Below are 26,194 nucleotides of genomic sequence, written 5' to 3'. Positions count from 1 at the left end.
CCACTGCCCCTGTACCAGGCAATACTCACTGTCTCCCAACTTTTGGTTGGTCCCCAGATTTCATATCTCCCACCAGGATAGTCTGTAGTCACAGTCCACGCTCTTTCAGATGACAGGTAACACAACCAAAGCCCATGTATCCAGCAGCAACATTTCCAGTTAAGAAAGTTCCTGAAATCCAGGCGACAGATCCCTCAACAGTAGCACGTGTGTCCAGCCCAGCCGGCAACCGATCTCCAAAACTCCATAGGCCATCCATCCATGTGCTCCAGGACATCATCCTCGACCATCTCCCTTCGATGTCATTCTCCCAACTCCGTGACTAAACATGTGTCTTATTCTACCATCCCTGGCCGACGTACCGATGCATGTTGTGAAATTTGCACGATGTGGGCAGTGGATGCAGTTTTTCAACGCATCTGCTGCCCATTCTGAAGTCCGGGGAGGAGGGGGCGGAGTTTCGGCCGCGCATGCGTGGTAGAAAATGGCAGACGCGACGGACAAAAAAAGTTCACTTGAACGTTTTTTCGTGCCGACGGTCCGCCAAAACACGACGAATCCATTGCACGACGGACGCGACGTATGGCGATCCATCGCTAATACAAGTCTATGGGCAAAAAACGCATCCTGCGGGCACATTTGCAGGATCCGTGTTTTGCCCAAAACGACGGATTAAAAAAAACGCAAGTGTGAAAGTAGCCTTAAAAATATTCCAGCAGCCCATGACCTGGAATTGCATATGAGACCCCCTGTGGTGATGGCTCCGCTGGTTCTACTATTCCCATTAGAACTTGGCCAGCTCCTCACAGCGACAAAGCTACATATCTATATATATGTATATATATATATATATATATAGCCACACATATATTTACCTTACATACTGTAGTCTCCTTAATTGGGTATATCACGGTCCCTTATTACACGGTGCCTCCTCTTGTTATGTACAGCACCAGGGCTGGCTCCATGTTTTCGTGGGCTCTGGTCACAAGAGTCCCTTTAACACATACCACGATTCTTGATGCACAGATACGACAGAGAAATATAGGGATAATACAATGCCAAACAATTCTCTTCTCTCTTACATTATATGAGTGATGGCTATTGTAAATTCTACAATAGCTCAGAAACTGAAACACAGTGCGTGCCCTTGGGGAATTCAAAAGTTCTCATTTTAGACCAGACAGTATACTGTAGTCCTCCATACAGTATTATGGGCACCACATAGTCTTCCTCACAGTATAATGAGCCGCATGTATTGCTTCATACAGTATAATGAGCCCCATATATTGCTCCATACAGTATGAGATCCATATAGTGCTCCATACAGTATAATGAGCCCCATATATTGCTCCATTCAGTAAAATAAGCCCAATATATTACTCTATACGGAATAATGAGCCCAATATAGTGCTTCATACAGTATAATGATCCCCATAAATTGCTCCATACAGAATAATGGAAGCCATATATTGCTCCATATAGAATAATGGACCCTATATAATGCTCCATACAGAATAATGAACCCCATATAATGCTCCATACAGAATAATGGACTCCATATGATGCTCTATACAGAATAATGGGCCCCACATAATGCTCCATACAAAATGGACCCCATACAACGCTCCATACAAAATGGGCTCCATATATTGCTCGATATAGAATGGGCCCTATATAATGCTCCATACAGAATGGGCCCCATATATAGCCCCATACAGTATGGGAACCATACAATGCTCCATACAGAATTGGCACCATATAATGCTCCATACAGTATTGGCCCCATGTAATGTTCCATACAGAATGATCTCTATATAATGCCCCATACCGAATGGGCCCCATATAATGTTCCACACAGAATGGGCCCCATATATTGCTCCATACAGAATGATCCCCATAAGATTATCCATACAGAATGGGCCCTATATATTGCTCCATACAGAATGAGCCCCATATAATGCTCCATACAGAATGGCCCCCATATATTGCTCCATGCAGAATGGCCCCCATATAATGCTCCATACAGAATGATTCCCATATAATTATCCATACAGAATGGGCCCCATATATTGCTCCATTCAGAATGGGCCCCATAATATGCTCCATACATAATGGGCCTCATATAATGCTCCATACAGAATGGCCCCTATATAATACTCCATACAGAATAATGGATCTCATAATGGGTCTCATATAATGCTCCATACCGAATGGGCCCATATAATGCTCCATACAGAATAATAGAGCTCGTATAATTCTCCATACAGAATAATGGGCCCATATAATGCTCTGTGCAGAATAACAGACTCCATATAATGCTCCTGAGGGGACACGGGGGGGGGGGGGGGTGTCAGTGGATGCCCTAGTCTGCTAGTCGAAACTGCATGTACCAGGGATCATCCCCGAACGCCCGCTCTTTTCCCATGGACAGAATACTACTCAGACAACACAAGGTGTAGGTAAAACAGTGTGGCAATAATTTTATGAACCATCAACAAACATCAGCATATAGAACAGTCCCAGCAAAATACCCAACGTGGTGCAAAATAACAGTCACACCCTTCTGCTGACTCCCTGGGATAAGAGCAGCTGTGGCTTCAGAGCTTCCATGGCCGACTATCCCCACCTGTGGCACTCATGGAGGGTAACAACAAACTTAGGAAGCTGATAGTCCATTGAGGTACAAAACCAGTTAACTCAATAGTCACAACCTGGCTTCCCAGAACATCTCCATGGAGCCAGGTGACTGGTGAGTCCCAATCTTGACTTTCCCAAACGTATCCATGGGGTCAGGTAACTGGTGGGTCCAAATCCTGACTACTCCAAACATATCGATGGGTTTAGTGATGGCAAATGGAGCACATTTGTATTCTTTCAGCTGGTGCCGTGTTCCCTTAAGCTGGCATTCTGTAGAATGTCAAATCTGTGTCCCTCATGATGGAGCCATGATGTTCTGGCAGCTGTCTTGTATGTTCCTGGCTCTGGTTTTGTAAAGAGTCTCTGGATCTTTGAATCTCTAGATCTCTTGGCTGTCTGGATGTCTATTTTAAGACTCATATGACAACAGTGTACAGTTCTTGAACAACTGAAGAACAAACACATAAATTCAAAAGTCAATATATAGATAACAGTCTATTCCCCCTAGTTTACTGAAAAAGATGTCTGGTTAATTAGAAAAAAAAATGCCAAAATACTCCATACAGAATAATGAATCTCATTTAATGCTCCATACAATATGGGCCCCATACAATGCTCATTGGCAGAAAAATGGGCCCCATTATAATGGGCCCCCCTCTGGGGAGGACGCTATCAGGGTCTCAGCACCCTCCTCTACCACCCTCTTATTCCCATCCCAATCACCACCCCCTCATTGTCCTCTCCCCCACTCCCTCATTGTCATCTACCCCACATCCATCATTGTCCTTTCCCCCACATCCATCATTGTCCTTACATCCCTCATTGTCCTCTCCCCACATCCCATCATTGTCCTTTCCCCCACATCCCTCCTTGTCCTTTCCCCCACCCCCTCATTGTTCTCCACCCACATCCCTCATTGGTCTCTCCACCACATCCCTCATTGTCATCTCCCTCACATCTCTCATTGTCCTCTCCACCACATCCATAATTGTCCTCTCCCTCACATCTCTCATTGTCCTCTCCCCCACATCCCTCATTGTCATCTCCCTCATCTCTCAATGTCCTCTCCACATCCATAATTGTCCTCTCCCCCACATCCCTCATTGTCCTTTCCCCACATCCATCATTGCCTTCTCCCCCACATCCATCATTGTTCCTTCCCCCACACCCCTCATTGTCCTCTCCCCACATGTCTCATTGTCCTCCCAATTCCTCATTGTCTTATCCCCCACATCCCACAATTTTCCTATCCCCCTCATCCCTCTCCCACATCCCCTCATTGTTCTCCCTCCAACATCCCTCATTGGCTTCTCCCCCAAATCCCTCATTGTCCTCTCCCTCACATCCCTCATTGTCCTCTCTGTTGTGAACTATACTTCTTGGCTCCCTCTTGTGGTCACTAGTGATTTGGCACTTGGATTGTCTTTTACCAGGTTGGTACTCACCTGCTTCGTTAGGCCTGGGGTGTTGCTATTTAAACTTCCTGGATTCTCAGTCCAGTGCCTGGCATCGTTGTAATCAGTTCATTTCTGTTTGCTCCTGTCTTCAGGTCCTGGTTCTTTGCAAGATAAGCTAAGTCCTGCTTTCTTATTTTTTGTTATTTTGCTTGTTCATATTTTTGTCCAGCTTGTACAAAATGTGATTCCTGATATTGCTGGAAGCTCTAGGGGGCTGATATTCTCCCCCCTCACCGTTAGTCGGTTTGGGGGTTCTTGGATATTCAGCGTGGATATTTTGCAGGGTTTTTTGCTGACCATATAAGTCATCTTACTATTTTCTGCTATTAGTCAGTGGGCCTCTCTTTGCTAAAATCTAGTTCATTCTTACGTTTGTCTTTTCTTCTTACCTCACCGTTATTATTTGTTGGGGGCTTGTATTACTTTGGGGTCTTTTCTCTGGAGGCAAGAGAGGTCTTATTTTCCCTGATAGGGTTAGTTAGTTCTCCGGCTGGCGCGAGACGTCTAGGATCAACGTAGGCACGTTCCCCGGCTACTGTTAGTGTTTGTGCTAGGATCAGGTATATGGTCAGCCTAGTTACCACATCCCTATGAGCTGGTATTTATGTTTGCAGACTTTGCTGTAATATCTGAGATCCTTGCCATTGGGATCATAACACCTCTCCCCCACATTTCTCATTGTCCTCCCCATCTCTCATTGTCCTCCCCCCACATCCCACAATTGTCCTATCCCCCACATTCCTCATCCCTCGCCCACACACCCCTCATTGTTCTCCCTCCAACATCCCTCATTGTCCTCTCCCCACATTCCTTATTGTCCTCCCCATGCCTCATTGTCCTCCCCATCCCTCATTGACCTCCCCCCACATCCCTCATTGTCTTCTGACATTCCTCATTATCCTCTCCCCCACATTCATTATTGTGCTCTCCCTCAAATCCCATCATTGTCCTTTCCCCCACATTTCCCATTGTCCTCTCTCCCAGATCCAACATTGTCCTCTCCTCCACATCCCTCAATGTCCTCCCCATCCCTCATTGTCCTCCCCATTCCTCATTGACCTCTCCCCCACATCCCTCATTGTTCTCTCCCACACATCCCTCATTATCCTCTCCCCCACATCCATTATTGTCCTCTTCCTCACATCTCATCATTGTTGTCTCCCCCACATTTCCCATTGTCCTCTCCCCCACATCAAACATTGTCTTCTCCACATCCCTCAATGTCCTCCCCATCCCTCATTGTCCTCACCATCCTTCATTGACCTCTCTCACATCCCATCATTGTCCTTTCCACCACATTCCATCTTTGTACTTAACCCCACACCCTCTCACTGTCCTCTCCCCACATCCGTAATTGTCATCTCCATCCCTCATTGTCCTCTCCCCCACATTCCATCATTGTTCTCTCCCCACATTCCCCATTGTCCTCTCCCCCCACATCCAACATTGTCCTCTCCCCCACATCCCTAATTAGACTTTCCCCCACATCTCTCACTGTCCTCTCCCCACATCCCTCATTGTCCTCCCCATCCCTTATTGACCTCCCCATTCCTCATTGACCTCTCCCCCACATCCCTCATTGTTCTCTCCCACACATCCCTCATTATCCTCTCTCCCACATCCATTATTGTCCTCTTCCTCACATCTCATTGTCCTCTCCCCCACATTTCCTATTGTCCTCTCCCCCACATCAAACATTGTCTTCTCCCCATCCCTCATTGTCCTCTCCATCCCTCATTGACCTCTCTCACATCCCATCATTGTACTTTCCCCCACACCCTCTCACTGTTCTCTCCCCACATCCCTAATTGTCATCTCCATCCCTCATTGTCCTCTCCCCCACATTCCATCATTGTTCTCCCCACATTCCCCATTGTCCTCTCCCCCCACATCCAACATTGTCCTCTCCCCCACATCCCTTATTGGACTTTCCCCCACATCTCTCACTGTCCTCTCCCCACATCCCTCATTGTCCTCACCATCCCTCATTGACGTCTCCCCCACATCCTTCATTGTCCTCTCCCTCACATCCTTCATTCTCTTCCTCACATTCATCATTGTCGTTTCCCCCACATTCCATCATTGCGCTCTCCCCCACACCCTCTCACTGTCCTCTCCCCACATCCATAATTGTCCTCTCCATCCCTCATTGTCCTTTTCCCCACATTCCTTCATTGTCCTCTCCCCATATACCATACTGTTCATTATCCCACAACCTCATTGTTCTCCCCAACATCACTCATTGACCTCTCCCCCACACCACCTCACTGTCCTCTCCCCACATCCCTAATTGTCCTCTCCATCCCTCATTGTCCTTTCCCCCACATTTCATCATTGTGCTCTCCCCCATATCCCTCATTGTTCTCTATCCCACACCCTCATTGTTTTCCCCCCACATTGCTCATTGACACATCCCTCACTGTCCTCTCCCTCACATCCCATCATTGACCTTTCCCCCACATTCCATCATTGTCCTCTCACCCACATCCCTCATTGTCCTCTCCCCAACATCCCATCATTGTCCTCCCCTCCACATCACTCATTGTCCTCTGTCCTCCCACCCCCTGATACCACTCATTGTCCTCTCCCCAGTGTATTGGGAAAAAAACACTCCCCACTCCGTATGTTCCTCCGAGACATCGCTTCTCTCTTCTTCGCCAGCAACTTTCTAATTAACACTGGCACATGGAATGCTGACATCATCAAGCCATGTGCGCCTATGTCACAGAGAAAGCACCTGTTTTTTTTTAATCAAAACTACACTAAGCAGCTCAGTAAGTCTAGGTTCACATTAGCGTTTCTGTATGCAGCGTATCATCTGCATGCGCAAACGCATTCCAAAACGCATGCAAACACATGCTTACACTTGCACATTATCTTGTCCTTGACGCAAACACACTGCGTGTGCATGTGCATGCGTTTAAATGCGTTTTGGCATGCGTTTGTGTTTTTTATGCGCATGGTGGTGGCGGTGACATTTTCTGGACATTCGCAGTCTAAAGTACGCATGCTTATCGAACGCATGTGTACGCGTGTCCTTGCATACCAATGTGTTCCCATAAACAATCATGCTTTTTTTATGCAATCATTGCACAATATTTGATGCCTCAAAAATGCAATTTGTTTCACTCGCCGCACACCGCGAAACGGCGCTTTCGTACGCATCCGCATGCAAACGCATGCAAAAACATGTCCCTGCGTACACCATGTTAAAGCTATGTACGCATGCGGATGTATGCGGATCATACGCTGCGCACAGAAACGCTAATGTGAACCCGGCCTTAGTGACACATCACTGAAATCAGGGGCTCTGTCCTTACTATCATGCTGCTCTCAAATTATACAGCAAAAGCCAGGTGACAGAGTCCATTTAAAGGAGTTTTCCAGATTTAACATTTTTTTACATGTGAAAAATTTGAAAAAACCTTGGCAGGCATTTAAAAGTGTAAACACCCACCTGCCCTGAATGAAGGTGTCTGGCATGTGCCTGTATGCTGTAGATCCAGCCCCCAAATTCAATAATATATAAAAGAGAAAATACCATCAGGATTTCACAACCCAAATTATTTACAGGTGCTTCTCACAAAATTAGAATATCAATCAAAAATTTATTTCAGTTCTTCAATACAAAAAGTGCAACTCATATTATATAGAGTCATTACAGAGTGATCTATTTCAAGTGTTTGTTTCTGTTAATGTTGATGATTATGACTTACAGCCATTGAAAACCCAAAAGTCATTATCTCAGTAAAATAGAATACTTTATACCATTAGCTTGAAAAATTATTTTAAAAACGAAATGTATGTTCAGTAAATGCACTCAGTACTTGGTCGGGGCACCTTTTGCATCAATTACTGCAACAATGCGGCGTGGCATGAAAGCGATCAGCCTGTGGCACTGCTGAGGTGTTATAGAAACCCAGATTGATTTGATAGCAGCCTTCAGCTCGTCTGCATTGTTGGGTCTGGTGTCTCTCATCTTCCTCTTTGCAATACCCCATAGATTCTCTATGGGAATTTATGGGGTTAAGGTCAGACGAGTTTGCTGGCCAATCAAGCACAATGATAATGTTGTTTTTAGACCAGGTATTGGTACATTTGGCAGTGTGGACAGTTGCCAAGTCCTGCTAAGAATGAAATTTCCATCTCCAGAAAGGTTGTCGGCAGAGGGATGCATGAAGTGCTCTGAAATTTCATGGTAGACGGCTGCGCTGACTTTGGTCTTGATAAAATGAAGTGGGCCTACACCAGCAGATGACATGGCTCCCGAAACCATAATTGATTGTGAAAACTTCACATTAGACCTCAAGCAGCTTGGATTGTGGCCTTTCCATTCTTCCACCATACTCTAGGACCTTGATTTCCAAATGAAATGCAAAATTTAATTTCATCTGAAAACAACACCTTGGACCACTGAGCAACAGTCCAGTTCTTTTTTTCCTTGGCCCAGGTAAGATGCTTCTGGCGTTGTCTATTGGTTATGAGTGGCTTGACACAAGGAATGTGACACTTGTAGCCCATGTCATGGATATGTCTATGTGTGGTGGTTCTTGAAGCAATGACTCCAGCAGCAGTCCACTCCTTGTGAATCGCCTCCAAATGTTTGAATTGCCTTTTCTTAACAATCCTTTCAAGGCTGCTGTTTTCCCGGTTGCTTGTGCACCTTTTTCTACCACACTTTTTCCTTCCACTCAACTTTCCATTAATATGCTTGGATAAAACACTCCGTAATGACCTTTTGTGGCTTACTCTCCTTGTGGAGTGTGTCAATGACTGCCTTCTGGACATCTGTCAAGTCAGCAGTCTTCCCCATGATTGTGGAGTCTACTGAAACAGACTTAGGGACCTTTTTAAGCACTTAGGAAGTCTTTTTAAGGTGTTTTTGGTTAATTATTCTAATTTACTGAGATAATGACTTTTGGGTTTTCATTGGCTGTAAGCCATGATCATCAACATTAGCAGGTAAACACTTGAAATAGTGTTTGTAATGACTCTATATAATATATGTGTTTAACTTTTTGTATTGAAGAACTGAAATAAATTAAATTTTTTATGATATTCTGATTTTGTGAGAAGCATCTGTATATGCTCACATACCTCTATCAAAGACATATCCACCAATACCTTTACATGTCCAGTCCATTGCTCTGTTACTGAGAAATTAGAATTTGAATTGATATGCAAGTGAGGCTGAAGATTTGAAACCTCTGTCACTCGAGCTCTATTCCCCACCCAGCGTCTCCTCTTCCTTGACTGACAGTCACTATGTTGTGTGACTTTATCCAAAGGTGTCATCAGTTAAACAGGAGAAGTCGGTGCTGGGTAGGGAATAGAGCTGGAGTGACAAAGGTTTCAGTTCTACAAAACCCATTTGCTTACCAATTCAAATGCTGATTCTCAATAATGGAGGAATTAACTGGTCATGTAAAGATATCACTGGACTTGTCGTTTAAAGAACTGTAAATAATTTGGAGGGTGAAATCATTATAACAGATTCCCTTAAAGTAGCAGATGCGGAGAATGGATAAACACAGGAAAAGAAAAACTAAATTATAGCAATAGCCTAAGAGAAATAGCACAAATTGCACCAGTAGCCCAATAGGGACAGTGCACATATAAGAGGTATTGAATATATTCCTTAATATACAAATGTTTTGCAGACTAGATTAGAGAAAGCAGCTTACTAACATAATAATCAGGAATGCTTCTGTAAATACTTCAGCGCTACCGGCAATTATAATCCTGGCATTTATGACTATAGTCCGCCAGTCCAACTGTTTTAGGCAGGGGGTCCCCCCTGCAGCATTTCCTTCCTGTAGTTAGGGAATAACTATTTCGTTTTCTCATAAGTACATATGTTCTGCCCATATGTATTAAAATGAGTAGTTTTATTAATTAATATTTCGAAATAAAAAATGGACTAAACGGCCTGCCACTTGACCTCTAGCACCCATATTCATAGAAGGTGATCCTGATATCAATGATAAGAGATTCATTTTTTTTTCTACTACTTTTTAACTCTTCTTTTAAGGCCAGAGGTCATATGTAATATTCCCAATATAATTATGCATCATAAATATGTGTGAGCATCAGGTCATTAATGTCAGAACAAAGCAGGTCTGATACCCGACACCTTCAATAATCATCTGTTTGCAGCTCCTGCACTAATCAGTCTCCATAGTGAAACAGAACATCTCTGTACACGGTCTGGTGGCCATTCTCAGGTACTGCAGCTCAGCTACCATTGAACGAATGGGAGCTGAGCTACAGTACCTTAGAATAGGCCATCGATATCTGAGTCCTAGAAAACCCATTTGCTCATCAAAATTTGGAAATGACTTAACAGTGATATTGTTGCCAAGGATTATGAAATATAGGCTAGTTTACTTAGCTAGAATAGGTGGTAGTGGCACAAAGTTTGGTACAAATCTACAGCTGCACAGATAGATGAAATTCTGCTTCAACATAGTAGGCGAAGATTGGACAACTGATGTAAGACATGAGCGACCTAAACTTGATAGCTGATATATGTTGCACAGTTCGCGAGCAGCATGTATCAGATGCTGGCTGTATGATCTCAGCGAAGCATGTTTAACACTGAAATGCTGTGGCAATTCAGAAAAAAACATAGTTTAATAGCTGCCAGGGACTGAACCGCATAGGAGAATAGTCAAACAGGCGTATCCCCGGCAGCTCCTTCCCGCTCTCCTGGATTCACAAGTTCATCCCTGCGTGCCTGTATAGGAAGATACCTGTTAGTCACTGGCAGCTGGTGGGGAGAAGCTACCAGGGACCCACCTGACACGGCTGCTGTTGGGTGACCCGGAACAAGGGGCTCCTTCCCTATCCCTAACACTAGGGGGAACCCTAGCTCGCCCAACTCCTCAGGATACTTCTGATGGCAAAGATGCCCGAGGCCTCCACCCTTGCCTTATATCCTGAGTTAGCCCTCCGTCTGTTCTCTTCCCCCACCCAGGGAAGAGCGGCGCTACTGTGCACTGTAGTACACCAACCCAACAAACAAGGCAATACAAACAAGGGTTGACAGAAAACTCCAGGCATACAAAATATTCACTCTCATATAACAGAGGAATGCATCGGGGTGTGGAGGTAGGGGAATAAACCAAAATAGAGAAAGATAGGGAATTACCACACATACAAACCAAACAACAGTCACTAATAACTCCTCCAACTCTCCTTCTCATAGGTACTCCTCTCCCACTAATAGCCATGCAGCAAATACTAGCTCTGACAAGGATTTGTTACAGAGCCCAGATTATGAAGGGGAAAGGAGTGGCTAACCGAGCTCAGCGGTGAGCACAGGGATTTCCAACATGGCTGATTAACTCCTTTTCTGCCACAATAAACACATTTAAAATGAAGGTGAAGTGCTTCTTCTCAGCGCCAAAGTAGGAGCAATCAGACGCTGTGGTCTTCTGTCTCCACATTGTTGAGGTAACCCCACGACACCACCTGTCCGACTAGTCTCCTATGTGGCTCAATCCCAATGACTATTGAACTACGTTTTTCTCTGAAACACAGAGCTAAACATACTTTACTGAGATCATACAGCGAGCGTCTGATACATGCTGCTCATGGACCGGTTCACTTTAGTACATTTGGCACAAATCCTGCGAAAGACATCCTTTCTTTAGACTAGCCTTTGTAAATGTGGCCCAATGACTGTTAAAGCAACAATGACATAGAAATATACTAACTTTCCAAGTTCAACAAAGCTCTGTTATATTCTGCTAGGGTTTCTCCAGTCAGTTGTATATCGAATTATTGTTCAGTGCAAAATTATAATGGCACAAAAACGGTTTGCCTGGAGCTTCATGGACTGGATATTTATTTCTGGGCTACAAGCCCAAGATCCAATGTGTTATGCCAACTGTAAGTTTTGGTGGAAAAGAACTAGTGGACTGGAGTTGTATTACACAAAGTGGGTTGGGCATCATAACTACAATGAGGTGACAATGCCATTGGGCACAAAGCCATAGTCCATACAACATTGGTTTTCCGAGCTTGATAATAATTTGACCATGTAGTTTGTAAGTAATGAGTACAAAGCAATTAATTCTCTATCAATAGGGCCTAAATTTCTCAAAGCAATTTCACCAGTATTCCAGAGTAAATTGTCGCAAAAATTGCATTTTCACAACAGTTTTTCATCTCAGCCAAAATAGAGCAGTGGTGATGCCAGAGATCCTGTAATTCATGTTGAGCTGTGACATTTCCTATGTCAATAATTGGAGTAAGATTTTTGGCATGGTGCACGCCACTTGTCATTGACCTCTTAATGAAGCTGGAGCACCTGAAACCAACACTCCTCTCATCAAGATCAGTAATGAATCAGGATGGAGCACCCACGGGAGACCCACACAAACACATGGAAAACATACAAAAATCACCGCTCTTGATGATTCTGAAGTACCTGAACGAAATCCACTCAGAGGGAAAACATACAAACTCCTTACAGATGTTGTCCTTGGTGAGATTTGAACATAGGACCTAACTGCTGCAAGGCTGCAGTGTTAACCACTGAGCCACCATGCTGTTTTGTGCTTCAGTGCCCATTTAGATGGGCGCATACAGAACCTTACACTTTTGCAACAGCAGCCACAAGTTTTCCTAATGCAGAGCACACATGAAATAAGACACACTGAACACTGAATTTCATAAATCGAAATGCGGAAAGCCTTTTCTTTAATAAACTGCTCGAATTCATTATGTATTGTGCAATATAATATGGGTCAAAATGGATGCGGTCTTATGTGAGGCCCGTTCGCAGAAAATAAAGTACACATTAGCTGCAATCTGAGCTTCTTAGTAGGAGCAGTAAAAGGACTACACAGTGCCGTATGAATAAATGTGAATTCCTATGTCTGGGGGTGACCATTGCATTATTAAACAGGGGCCATGTCAGCCCTGCACAGCGAGATCACATGACACATTCCCACTCATACAATCTTCGCCGTTCTCCCTCTTATTGCTCCACTGTATCCTATGTACTGTGCTCATTGATTTACATGAATCCCATAGCACTGCTTACCACTTACATGAACTAAATTCACCCTTCTACAAAGGGCACAATGACAGAGCAGGGTTGTTGGCTTGTATTTTAGGGTTAGTGCCCAACATCATGTACCCTGAAGACCTGATACAGGAATAGATGTAATACAGACATCCTATTAAAAAAAGGATCTAGATAACCTAAAACTGCATGTGCACATATGTAATGGAAAAAGATAGCGGCTGTGACAGCTAACCAGCACTGGATTTGGTCTGGTAAGATTCTGATTAGATAGTAAGGTATCAAATATAAGACAAGCACTCCATGAATAACATAGCATTTACCATTGATGGTTGAGTAGATTGAGGCTGTGTGCACACGTAGCAGATTTTTTGCGTTTTTTTCGCGGTTTTTCGCTATAAAAACGCTATAAAACCGCGAAAAAAACACTAACATTAAGCATCCTATGTAACAGATTGCAATCCGCATTTTTTGTGCACATGCTGCATCTTTTTCCTGAGCGGAATCGCAATCCAGAAAAAAACGCAGCATGTTCATTAAGGCCATGTTCACACTTCGCGGTTTTTACCGCGGATCCGCGGCGATTTTGATGCTGGGGGTCCGCAGCAGTTTCCATTGCGTTTACATTAACATGTAAACCCTATGGAAACCGCAAACCGCAGTGCACATGCTGCGGGAAAAACCACGCAGAAACGCAGCGGTTTACAACCCGCAGCATGTCACTTCTTTGTGCAGAATCGCTGCGATTCTGCACCCATAGGAAAGCATTGATCCGCTTACTTCCCGCATGGAGCTCTGCCCACGTTGCGGGAAGTAAGCGAATAATGTGCGGTTGCTACCCGGGGTGGAGGAGAGGAGACTCTCCTCCAGGCCCTGGGAAGCATAAATAGTGTAAAAAAAAAAGAATTAAAATAAAAAATGATGCTATACTCACCTCTCAGCGCTGCACGCGGCCGGCCGGTCTTACTTGCTGTGCGAATAGGACCTGCGGTGACGTCACGGTCACATGACCGTGATGACGCCGCGGTCACATGACCGTGACGTCACGAAGGTCCTTCTGAGCACAGCATCTTTGGAACCAGACCGCCGCGTGCAGCGCCGAGGAGATCCGGACATCAGAGGGTGAGTATAACCAATTTTTATTATTTTTAACATTACTATTGATGCTGCATATTGCTGCATATGCAGCATCAATAGTATAGGCGGAAACCCGCAGCGGAAACCGCGGAACAAACCGCGATAAATCTGCAGGGATAACCGCAGCGGGTTTGCCCTGCAGATTTATCAAATCCGCTGCGGGAGAACGGTCACACGTAAAGTGTGCACATAGCCTAAAATTGCGGAATCGCGGCGATTCTGCACACATAGGAGTGCATTGATCTGCTTACTTCCCGCACGGGGCTGTGCACACCATGCGGGAAGTAAGCAGATCATGTGCGGTTGGTACCCAGGGTGGAGGAGAGGAGACTCTCCTCCACGCACTGGGCACCATATAAGTGGTAAAAAAAAAAGAATTAAAATAAAAAATAGCGATATACTCACCTTCTGGCGGCCCGACCTTCTCAGAGGCTTCCGAGGTGTGTGTGAAGGACCTGCGATGACGTCGCGGTCACATGACCGCTACGTCAATGGAAGGTCCTGAACACACAGCATTAGGAACGGAAGCCGCTGAGGTGAGTATAACCTTTTTTATTTTTTTTATTATTTTTAACATTTCTTTTACTAGTGATGCTGCATAGGCTGCATCTATAGTAAAAAGTTGGTCACACTTGTCAAACACTATGTTTGACAAGTGTGACCAACCTGTCAAACAGTTTTCCAAGCGATGCTACAGATCGCTTGGAAAACGCTAGCACTCTGCAAGCTAATTATGCTTGCAAAACGCTAGTGTTCTGCGGGTATATGCATGCAAATTCTGCATGCGATATACCTGCGGCAGGAGGCGCAGAATTGCCGCGGAAATTTCCGCGGCAATTCTGCTACGTGTGAACTCAGCCTGAAGGTGTTGTCCGTGACTTTTGTATTGGTGGGCTATCAGCTAGATCAGTGGCGGTGAGTCACCTGGCACCACTGCTGAGTATCTCCTACCTGTGCTGGTGGTGACCGGATGTGCTGAGTTGCGGTGCGGAACTATACAACTCTGTCATCTGCGTAGTGGCTCTGGCCGGGTACTGCACTTCCTCCCCTTATAAATTCATATAGGTGTGGATCTGCATTACATAGCCACACATCCACTATACACCTGATGGAGATGTGCTGTACAGCTCCACAACTGATCATACCCAATGGCTGCCAGGACCAGGAAGAGATGATGGGCAGGGATACCCAATGTCGCACCCACAGCGATTGCATATTAATTACCTTTCGTCAGCATAGGCCATTAATATAAAAGTTCCAATTTAAATATTATTTTTCTATGAGTGCTTTCATCATGAACAGTACTATGATCAGGGACCTATAGGCACCGTCCCATTAAAAATCTCACTGAAATCCACATCCCCTATGCATATAAACATGTAGATCAACTCTAAAATAAATCTAAATTATTGACCAATATTCAAACAAGAACAATCATAGCATCATTGGAGTACAGAAGTATTAAATGGTTTCTACCGAACCAACTAAATGCCATCTTTGACCTCGTACACCAGGCCAACTTTCCTACAGGACTGCTTTTAGCTACATAAATCTTTTGCCAAGTTAAAAATCCAACCCTGAGCATAGAGCATGACATACTGTGGCTTGCAAAAGCATTCAAACATGGTCCAAGTTGAGGGGAATACATTGCATCTGGATACATAGCTGAGCAGCTGTATACAGTGGGTACAGAAAGTATTCAGACCCCTTTAAATTTTTCACTCTTTGTTTCATTGCAGCCATTTGATACATTCAAAAAAGTTAAAAATTTTTCTCATTATTGTACACTCTGCACCCCATCTTGACTGAAAAAAACAAATGTAGAAATTTTGGCAAATTTAATAAAAAAGAAAAATATAAATATCACATGGTCATAAGTATTCAGACTCTTTGCTCAGACACTCATATTTAAGTCACATGCTGTCTTTTTCCTTGTGATCCTCCTTGAGAGGGTTCTACTCCTTCATTGGAGTCCAGAGTGTTTAATTAAACTGATAGGATTTGATTTGGAAAGGCGCACACCTGTCTATTTAAGACCTCACAGGTCACAGTGCATGTCAGACCAAATGAGAATCATGAGGTCAAATGAACTGGCCAAGGAGCTCAGAGACAGAATTGTAGCAAGGCACAGATCTGGCCAAGGTTACAAAAGAATTTCTGCAGTATCCAAGGTTCCTAAGAGCACAGTGGCCTCAATAATCCTTAAATGGAAGAAGTTTGGGACCACCAGAAGTCTTCCTAGACCTGGCTGTCCAGCCAAACTGAGCAATCATGGTAGAAGTGCCTTGGTTAGAGAGGCAAAGAACAATCCCAAGATCACTGTGGTTGAGTTCCAGATATGCAGTAGGGAGATGGTAGAAAGTTCCACAAAGTCAACTGTCACTGCAGCCCTCCACCAGTGGGGCCTTTATGGCAGAGTGGCCCAACAGAAGCCTCTCCTCAGTGCAAGACATATGAAAGCCTGCAAAGAGTTTGCTAAAAAACAGATGAAGGACTCCCATACTATGAGAAATAAGATTCTCTGGTCTGATGAGACAAAGATAGACCTTTTTGGTGATAATTCTAAGCGATATGTGTGGGGAAAACCAGGCGCTGCTCATTATTTGCCCAATACAATCCCAACAGTGAAACGTGGTGGCAGCATCATGCTATGGAGGTGTTTTTCAGCTGCAGGGACAGGACTACTGGTTATCATTGAAGGAAACATGAATGCAGCCAAGTACAGAGATATCCTGGATGAAAACCTCTTCCAGAGTGCTCTGGACCTGAGACTTGGCCGAAGGTTCACCTTCCAACAAGACAATGACCCTAAGCACACAGCTAAAATAACAAAGAAGTGGCTTCAGAACAACTCTGTGACCATTCTTGACTGGCCCAGCCAGAGCCCTGACCTAAACCCAATTAAGCATCTCTGGACAGATCTGAAAATGGCTGTCCACCAATGTTCACCATCCAACCTGACGGAACTGGAGAGGATCTGCAAGGAAGAATGGCAGAGGATCCCCAAATCCAGGTGTGAAAAACTTGTTGCATCATTCCCAAGAAGACTCATGGCTCTACCCGCTCATTTCAGTTTTTCTTTTTTAATAAATTTTCAGAAAAATTACTACATTTCTGTTTTTTTTTCAGTCAAGATGAGGTGCAGAGTGTACATTAATGAGAAAACAATGAACTTTTTTGAATTTACCTAATGGCTGCAATGAAACAAAGAGTGAAAAATGTAAAGGGGTCTGAATACTTTCCGTACCCACTGTATATTTTCACAGTACTTTTCAATGTCAAAACTGTCTCTGAATAGGAAATATCATCAGAATCCTTCATTTGATCCAATTAAGTAAGTTTTTTCTGTCTGTGTCTTTCTTACTTTTGATTACAGGGATAGTAATGGAGGTGTCTGATAGACGCCTCTCCATTACTAACCCCTGGGCTTGGTGTTAGCGGACATAAAACAGCTGACATCAACCCCAAAACTATTACACCGCTTGCCACCACACCAGTGCCAGTGGGAAGAGCCGGGCCAAGCACCAGAATTGGCTCATCTAATTGATGCGCCATTTCTGGGGCGGCTGCAGGCTGCTATTGTTATGTTGGAGACGGCCTATATCCATGAGCCTTCCCAGCCTGAGAATACCAGTCCCCAGCTTTCTACTTTAGCTTGGCTGGTTATCAACAATGAAGGGACCCCACGCCGTTTAATTAAATTATTTAAATAATGTAAAAAAATGGCGTAGGGTCCCCCATATTTTTAAAAAACAGCAAAGGCTGAGATGACAGATGAATATTGGCCCCATCCTTAACTAATAACAGTAACAAAAATAAAAAATCTAAGTAATCCTCACCTGTGCACAGATAATCCATAATAATGAGGTCGCTTGACGAAACCAAACTCTGTAACATCCAGTGTATGGCGCTCCATTCAAAGAACGCAGCTCCATACACGGGAACAACAGCAAATGCTGGGTGTCGGGCTGCGCTCCTTGAGACCTGGTTCCTGAGAACTAAGGTGACATCAGTAAGGATATCTCAGTTCACAACTCCCGATGATCACAAGAGCAGCGCCACTGTAAACTGAGATAACCTTATTGTAAGGTCATCTAGGTTCATAGCAGCTGGTTCTCATTCTGTGCAGCGCCAGTGCCAGACTGATAAAAGACCGTGAGTCTGGCACTCAGCACTCCGGAACTCATAAGTCTGGCGCTAGAACTACATACAATACTCAGTGGCTGTGAACTCAGGTATCCTTAAAGGTTACCTGAGTTCACTGCCACCAGGTCTTCCGGAAGCTGTGAGACCTGGAAATCTTAAGGGAAACTTTAAGGGAGACTTTAAGGTTACTGGAGTTTCCAGCTGCTGGAACATCTGGAGGCTGTGAACTAAGATTACTGTTATGACCCCAATGGCGAGGGTCTCAGAGGAACGTGGAAGTCTGCAGAATACAAAAATCCAGCTCATAGGGCAGTGGTAGCTGGGTTGACCATATATCTACTCCTAACGCCAACACTAGAAGTAGCCGGGGATCATTCCTACGTTGATTCTAGATGACACGCTCCAGCCGGAGAATCTAGCTACCCCTAGTAGAGGAAAACAAAAGACCTTTCTTGCCTCCAGAGAAGGGGACCCCAAAGCTGGATAGAAGCCCCCCACAAATAATAACGGTGAGGTAAGAGGAAATGACAAACACAGAAATGAACCAGGTTTAGCACAGAGAGGCCCGCTTACTGATAGCAGAATAAAGAAAGGTAACTTATATGGTCAACAAAAACCCTATCAAAATCCACACTGGAAATTCAAGAACCCCCGAACCGTCTAACGGTCCGGGGGGAGAACACCAGCCCCCTAGAGCTTCCAGCAAAGGTCAGGATATATATTTGGAACAAGCTGGACAAAAATACAAAACCAAAACAAAATAGCAAAAAGCAAAAAGCGGACTTAGCTGATATAACTGGAACCAGGATCAGTAGACAAGAGCACAGCAGACTAGCTCTGATAACTACGTAGCCAGGCATAGAACTGAAGGTCCAGGGAGCTTAAATAGCAACACCCTTAACTAACGACCCAGGTGCGGATAAAAGGAATGACAGAAAAACCAGAGTCAAAAAACTAGTAACCACTAGAGGGAGCAAAAAGTAAATTCACAACAGTACCCCCCCCTTAGTGAGGGGTCACCGAACCCTCACCACGACCACCAGGGCGATCAGGATGAGCGGCATGAAAGGCACGAACTAAATCGGCCGCATGAACATCAGAGGCGACCACCCAGGAATTATCCTCCTGACCATAGCCCTTCCACTTGACCAGGTACTGAAGCCTCCGCCTGGAGAGGCGAGAATCCAAGATCTTCTCCACCACGTACTCCAACTCGCCCTCAACCAACACCGGAGCAGGAGGCTCAGCAGAAGGAACTATAGGCACAATGTACCGCCGCAACAAGGACCTATGAAATACATTGTGAATAGCAAACGACACAGGAAGATCCAGACGAAAAGATACAGGATTAAGGATTTCCAATATCTTGTAAGGCCCAATAAAACGAGGTTTAAATTTGGGAGAGGAGACCTTCATAGGAACAAAGCGGGAAGAAAGCCATACCAAATCCCCAACGCGTAGTCGGGGACCCACACCGCGGCGGCGGTTGGCAAAGCGCTGAGCCCTCTCCTGTGACAACTTCAAGTTGTCCACCACATGATTCCAGATCCGCTGCAACCTATCCACCACAGAATCCACCCCAGGACAGTCAGAAGGCTCCACATGACCCGAAGAAAAGCGAGGATGGAAACCAGAGTTGCAGAAAAAAGGCGAAACCAAGGTGGCGGAACTAGCCCGATTATTAAGGGCAAACTCAGCCAACGGCAAGAATGTCACCCAATCGTCCTGATCAGCAGAGACAAAACACCTCAAATAAGCCTCCAAAGTCTGATTGGTTCGCTCCGTCTGTCCATTAGTCTGAGGATGGAAAGCAGACGAAAACGACAAATCAATGCCCATCCTACTACAAAAGGATCGCCAGAATCTGGAAACGAACTGGGATCCTCTGTCTGACACAATATTCTCAGGGATGCCGTGCAAACGAACCACGTTCTGGAAAAACACAGGAACCAGATCGGAAGAGGAAGGCAGCTTAGGCAAAGGAACCAAATGGACCATCTTTGAGAAGCGATCACATATCACCCAGATAACGGACATGCCCTGGGATAGCGGAAGATCAGAAATGAAATCCATGGAGATATGTGTCCAAGGTCTCTTCGGGACAGGCAAGGGCAAGAGCAAACCGCTGGCACGAGAACAGCAAGGCTTAGCTCGAGCACAAGTCCCACAGGACTGCACAAATGACCGCACATCCCTTGACAAGGAAGGCCACCAAAAGGACCTGGCCACCAGATCTCTGGTGCCAAAAATTCCCGGGTGACCTGCCAACACCGAGGAATGAACCTCGGAAATGACTCTGCTGGTCCACTTATCCGGGACAAACAGTCTGTCAGGTGGACAAGACTCAGGCCTATCAGCCTGAAATCTCTGCAACACACGTCGCAGATCCGGAGAAATAGCTGACAAGATAACTCCATCTTTAAGAATACCAACAGGATCAGCGACTCCAGGAGCATCAGGCACAAAGCTCCTAGAAAGAGCATCGGCCTTCACATTCTTTGAACCTGGTAAATAAGAGACAACAAAATCAAAGCGGGAGAAAAACAATGACCAGCGGGCCTGTCTCGGATTAAGGCGTTTAGCAGACTCGAGATACATCAGATTTTTGTGATCAGTCAAGACCACCACACGATGCTTAGCACCCTCGAGCCAATGATGCCACTCCTCAAATGCCCATTTCATGGCCAACAACTCCCGATTGCCCACATCATAATTTCGCTCGGCAGGCGAAAACTTCCTAGAGAAAAAGGCACAAGGTTTCATAACAGAGCAACCAGGGCCTCTCTGCGACAAAACGGCCCCTGCTCCAATCTCTGAAGCATCCACCTCAACCTGAAAGGGAAGTGAGACATCGGGCTGGCACAAAACAGGCGCCGAAGTAAACCGGCGTTTCAACTCCTGGAAAGCCTCCACGGCAGCAGGAGCCCAGTTAGCTACATCGGAGCCCTTCTTGGTCATATCCGTCAAAGGTTTCACAATGCTAGAAAAATTAGCGATAAAACGACGGTAGAAGTTAGCGAAACCCAAGAACTTCTGTAGACTCTTAACTGACGAGGGCTGAGTCCAATCAAGAATAGCTCGGACCTTGACTGGGTCCATCTCCACAGCAGAAGGGGAAAAAATGAACCCCAAAAAGGGAACCTTCTGTACACCAAAGAGACACTTTGAGCCCTTGACAAACAAAGAATTTTCACGCAAAATTTTAAAGACCAACCTGACCTGCTCCACATGCGAATCCCAATTATCAGAAAAAACCAAAATATCATCCAGATAAACAATCAAAAATTTATCCAGATACTTCCGGAAAATGTCATGCATAAAGGACTGAAAAACTGAAGGCGCATTGGAGAGCCCAAAAGGCATCACCAAGTACTCAAAATGACCTTCGGGCGTATTGAATGCGGTTTTCCATTCATCACCTTGCTTAATGCGCACAAGGTTGTACGCACCACGAAGATCTATCTTGGTGAACCACTTGGCACCTTTAATCCGGGCAAACAAGTCAGACAACAGCGGTAAAGGATACTGAAATTTGACAGTGATCTTATTTAAAAGCCGATAATCAATACAAGGTCTCAAAGATCCGTCCTTTTTTGCCACAAAAAAGAATCCCGCACCAAGAGGGGAAGAAGACGGACGAATATGTCCTTTCTCTAGAGACTCCTTGATATATGAACGCATAGCGGTATGTTCAGGTACCGACAGATTAAACAGTCTTCCCTTAGGAAATTTACTGCCTGGGATCAAATCTATAGCACAGTCACAGTCCCTATGAGGAGGCAGTGCACTGGACTCAGACTCACTGAAGACATCCTGATAATCAGACAAATACTCCGGAACTTCCGAAGGCGTAGAAGAAGCAATAGACACAGGCAGGGAATCCCCATGAATACCACGACAGCCCCAACTTGAGACTGACATAGCCTTCCAGTCCAGGACTGGATTATGGGTCTGTAACCATGGCAGCCCTAAAACAACCAAATCATGCATTTTATGTAAAACCAGGAAACGTATCACCTCGCGGTGTTCAGGAGTCATGCACATGGTAACCTGTGTCCAATACTGCGGTTTATTTGCTGCCAATGGCGTAGCATCAATACCCCTAAGAGGAATAGGATTTTCTAATGGTTCAAGAGTAAAACCACAGTGCTTAGCAAATGACAGATCCATAAGACTCAGGGCAGCACCTGAATCTACAAACGCCATGACAGGAAAAGACGACAGTGAGCAAATCAAAGTTACAGACAGAATAAATTTAGGTTGCAAATTACCAACGGTGACAGGACTAACAACCTTAGCTATACGTTTAGAGCATGCTGAGATAATATGTGTAGAATCACCACAGTAGTAGCACAAGCCATTCCGGCGTCTATGAATTTTCCGCTCATTTCTAGTCAGGATTCTATCACATTGCATTAAATCAGGTGTCTGTTCAGACAACACCATGAGGGAATTTGCGATTTTTCTATCACATTGCACCGAATTAGGTGTCTGTTCAGACAACACCATGAGGGAATTTGCGGTTTTGCGCTCCCGCAACCGCCGGTCAATTTGAATAGCCAGTGCCATAGTATCATTCAGACCTGTGGGAATGGGAAAACCCACCATAACATTCTTAATGGCTTCAGAAAGGCCATTTCTAAAATTAGCGGCCAGTGCACACTCGTTCCAATGTGTCAGCACGGACCATTTCCGAAATTTTTGGCAGTACACTTCAGCCTCGTCCTGCCCCTGAGACATAGCCAGCAAGGCCTTTTCTGCCTGAATCTCAAGATTGGGTTCCTCATAAAGTAAACCGAGCGCCAGAAAAAACGCATTAATATCAGCCAATGCCGGATCTCCTGGCGCCAGCGAAAAAGCCCAATCCTGAGGGTCGCCCCGTAAGAACGAAATAACAATTTTTACTTGCTGAGCAGAGTCTCCAGATGAACAGGGTCTCAGGGACAAAAACAATTTACAATTATTCACAAAATTCCTAAACTTAAACCTGTCTCCGGAAAACAGTTCAGGAATCGGTATTTTAGGTTCTGACCTAGGATTACTGATAACATAGTCTTGTATGCCCTGCACACGAGTAGCCAGCTGGTCCACACTTGTAATCAAGGTCTGGACATTCATGTCTGCAGCAAGCATAGCCACTCTGAGGTAAAGGGGAAGAAGAAAAAAAAAAAAAAACTCAGAATCTTCTTTCTTATAATCCCTCTTCTGCAATGCATTAAACATTTAATACTGGCCTGGCAAACTGTTATGACCCCAATGGCGAGGGTCTCAGAGGAACGTGGAAGTCTGCAGAATACAAAAATCCAGCTCATAGGGCAGTGGTAGCTGGGTTGACCATATATCTACTCCTAACGCCAACACTAGAAGTAGCCGGGGATCATTCCTACGTTGATTCTAGATGACACGCTCCAGCCGGAGAATCTAGCTACCCCTAGTAGAGGAAAACAAAAGACCTTTCTTGCCTCCAGAGAAGGGGACCCCAAAGCTGGATAGAAGCCCCCCACAAATAATAACGGTGAGGTAAGAGGAAATGACAAACACAGAAATGAACCAGGTTTAGCACAGAGAGGCCCGCTTACTGATAGCAGAATAAAGAAAGGTAACTTATATGGTCAACAAAAACCCTATCAAAATCCACACTGGAAATTCAAGAACCCCCGAACCGTCTAACGGTCCGGGGGGAGAACACCAGCCCCCTAGAGCTTCCAGCAAAGGTCAGGATATATATTTGGAACAAGCTGGACAAAAATACAAAACCAAAACAAAATAGCAAAAAGCAAAAAGCGGACTTAGCTGATATAACTGGAACCAGGATCAGTAGACAAGAGCACAGCAGACTAGCTCTGATAACTACGTAGCCAGGCATAGAACTGAAGGTCCAGGGAGCTTAAATAGCAACACCCTTAACTAACGACCCAGGTGCGGATAAAAGGAATGACAGAAAAACCAGAGTCAAAAAACTAGTAACCACTAGAGGGAGCAAAAAGTAAATTCACAACAGATTACCTTGGGTATCTATTTTACTATACTTGTTAAATAAATGAATTAAAAAAAAAACATGGGTTCCCCTCTCTTAATAACCAGCCAAGAGAAAGCATATCGATGGGGGCTGGCTTTATTATTCTGGAAGGGGCCAATATCCAAGAAGCTTCCCAGGCTATTAATATCAGCTAAAGCTGTCTGGTTAGCCTTTACTGGTTATTAACATGGGAAAGACCACAAAAAAATGACATGAGGTCCCCCTATATTTAATAACCAGCAAAGGTTAAACAGACAGTAGCGGGCTGATATTAATAGGCTGAGAATGGGCCAAGGATATTGGCCCCCTCCCAAACTAAAAACACCAGCCCTCAGCTGTCCCAGAAATAATGCATCCATTAGATATGCCAATTCTGGCGCTTAGCCTCATCTCTTCCTATTTTCCCTAGTGCGTTGACAAGTAGGGTAATGGTTTTGGGGTTGATGTCAGTGGTGTTATGTCCGCTGACATCAAGTCCAGGGGAATTAATGGAGAAGCGTCTATCAGACACCCCCATTACTAATTCCGTAGTGAAAATTAATAAAGACACACACAGAAAAATGTCCTTTAATTGAGCAAAACACTCCCCGACTCTCTTTTACTCATTTATTATGATCAAAATAAAAAATCAAAGTTATATTGATATATAAGTACATGTACTTATATTGATGTACATGTACTTATATCTATAATATAACGCTGGGAGCGTCACTCTGTCCGAAGCCTTTATAGACTGCGCAAGCGCAAGCGCCGGCGCAGTCTGGACCCCACAGAGCGACGCTCCCAGGAGATCGCGGTATGCGTAAGCGCTGAACGCACACCGCGATCTCCAACAGAGAAACAGGGACGAGCCAGGAGGCGGAGGGTGAGTATACTTACCTGTCCCGTTCCACCGACGCCATTCCGGGCCATGAATATCCCCCTGCTCCCGGAATCGGCGCCTGCGCAGTCCGCGCTTTCCAGCGCCATTTTGTTGAAGACACATTGCAGTGTGTCTTCAAGAAAATGGCGCCGGAAAGCGCGGACTGCGCAGGCGCCTTTTCCGGCACCAGGAGGACACAGAAAATCTGTCCTCCTGGTGCCGGAAAAGGCGCCTGCGCAGTCCGCGCTTTCCGGCGCCATTTTCTTGAAGACACACTGCAATGTGTCTTCAAGAAAATGGCGCCGGAAAGCGCGGACTGCGCAGGCGCCGATTCCGGGAGCAGGGGGATATTCATGGCCCGGAATGGCGTCGGTGGAACGGGACAGGTAAGTATACTCACCCTCTGCAAGTAACAAATTGCTGTGCCATGAGGCTGTGGCACTTCATGCCACAGCTATTTGTTACTTACGCCACTTACGTCCACAGCCACCGCACCCACCACAGCCACGCACAGCCGCCGCACCGAGCACAGCCACGCACAGCCGCCCACAGCCACGCACAGCCGCCCACAGCCACACACAGCCGCCCACAGCCGCCGCACCCAGCACAGCCACGCACAGCCACCCACAGCCGCCGCACCCACCACAGCCACCGCACCCAGCACAGCCACGCACAGCCGCCGCACCCAGCACAGCCACCTACAGCCACGCACAGCCGCTGCACCCAGCACAGCCACGCACAGCCGCCCACAGCCACGCACAGGCGCCTACAGCCACGCACAGCCACGCACAGCCACCGCACCCAGCACAGCCGCCGCACCCAGCACAGCCACGCACAGCCGCCGCACCCAGGACAGCCACGCACAGCCGCCCACAGCCGCCCACAGCCACGCACAGCCG

At 45.5% G+C, this 26,194-nt stretch overlaps 1 long non-coding RNA gene across 1 annotated transcript in view; it reads right to left on the bottom strand.

Annotated features, from left to right (window-relative positions):
• Positions 1-13,473, bottom strand: part of LOC143776402 (uncharacterized) — a 61,145-nt gene extending 47,672 nt beyond the window's left edge. Inside the window, exon 1 of the long non-coding RNA XR_013215822.1 lies at positions 13,455-13,473. This is a non-coding gene — a long non-coding RNA (uncharacterized LOC143776402). The remainder of the gene's footprint in view (positions 1-13,454) is intronic.
• Positions 13,474-26,194: the final 12,721 nt, after the last annotated feature.

Source organism: Ranitomeya variabilis, chromosome 5, assembly GCF_051348905.1.
Source record: "Ranitomeya variabilis isolate aRanVar5 chromosome 5, aRanVar5.hap1, whole genome shotgun sequence".
NCBI classification, from domain to species: Eukaryota; Metazoa; Chordata; class Amphibia; order Anura; family Dendrobatidae; genus Ranitomeya; species Ranitomeya variabilis.
Note: the sequence above shows the minus strand (reverse complement) of the source record. Positions and strands in the feature narration are given on the sequence as shown.